Source organism: Triticum aestivum, chromosome 1B, assembly GCF_018294505.1.
Source record: "Triticum aestivum cultivar Chinese Spring chromosome 1B, IWGSC CS RefSeq v2.1, whole genome shotgun sequence".
NCBI lineage: Eukaryota > Viridiplantae > Streptophyta > Magnoliopsida > Poales > Poaceae > Triticum > Triticum aestivum.
In genome coordinates, this window is record NC_057795.1 from 664,287,767 (window position 1) to 664,288,949 (window position 1,183).

The 1,183-nt window shown below is 38.0% G+C and overlaps 1 non-coding gene and 1 pseudogene across 1 annotated transcript; both read right to left on the reverse strand.

The window, feature by feature from the left end:
- Positions 1-592: 592 nt before the first annotated feature.
- Positions 593-712, reverse strand: LOC123150680 (small nucleolar RNA SNORD14). Its single transcript, XR_006475300.1, has one exon. It is a non-coding gene; the product is annotated as a small nucleolar RNA SNORD14 (small nucleolar RNA).
- A 125-nt stretch (positions 713-837) lies between these two features.
- On the reverse strand, positions 838-970 carry LOC123151731 (uncharacterized; annotated as a pseudogene).
- Positions 971-1,183: the final 213 nt, after the last annotated feature.

Below are 1,183 nucleotides of genomic sequence, written 5' to 3' on the forward strand. Positions count from 1 at the left end.
ATAGATAACTTACCACACCTCAAGTCAAACAAATATTAGCTTCACATCTTCAAGTTCGAAAGATACAGATAAACGTTTGCTCTCAAGTTCAAACAGAAAAAAAGGTCAGGGGAAATAAACATAAAACGAAATTAAGAATCAAATGAAACCTGAAGATATATTGTTTGTTGGTAGTTATTCACGGGGATTTCCCATCAACACGAGGAATGTTTTATAATCACCACACCAACAAAGGTTCAAATTGCTAAATAATCAATCCCACAATAACTAGAATTATTATACATGAAAAGAAAGATAGAACAGTAGAGATTGAACTGGAATTTGGGGGCGAGCGTAACCCAAGATCCATCTAGACAGATTTATGCTCCTAACGCTACAAGAATATGTCTTGGGAGCGTTGTAAACTTGGATCCAACGAGACTACGAGAGAACTGTGGGCGGACATCGGGCAGTGCTCCCCAAGTGAAACCAACAAAACACAACAACATTCATAACAAGATTGAAGCATCAAAGAAGAGAAGGCATAATAATTAGATCAGGAAATGAAGACAACAAAGTAAAATAGAAATAAAGATAAATTGGGGATTTCACAAGGCTCAGACGTCCAGGAAGGAATTAGCAACACTAGCTCTCCAGCCTGGCAGGGCGAAACCTCTTAGGCAGCAACTGCGAATGTTGTGAGCAACAAGCCTTTAATTTATCATCATTGCCATAACACATCACCAAAAATAAACCATATTCATCACAAATGACTAACTGCTCGTAACAAAAAAACCATCACAATAACAGACACTCTGGACCTGCCAATATGATGCTAACAAGATTGAAGAGAATCCTTCGGAGACCCGCTTAAAATCACACACACAGCTGAACCAAACCAGCTGCAAATGGAGATTCCAGCCCAGACCGAACGCAATCTCGGAACAGAAACCACAAGAAGTTAAACACCACCAGAATTGAATTTTTACTGAACAAAACATCAAGAAATCAAAATTATGTCTCGCCCACCAAATGAATGCAGGAACAAACAACAAAATTACAAATAAAAATAAAATCTCAAGAAAAGAAATATGCACACTGTCTAATGCTACAAAATTTGCCAGAAGACAGGTAACAAGGTGCAGTTTGATAAAGCGCCATGTTGTTTAATGCAGGTTGGTGTCTCCATTCATTTATTACCAAA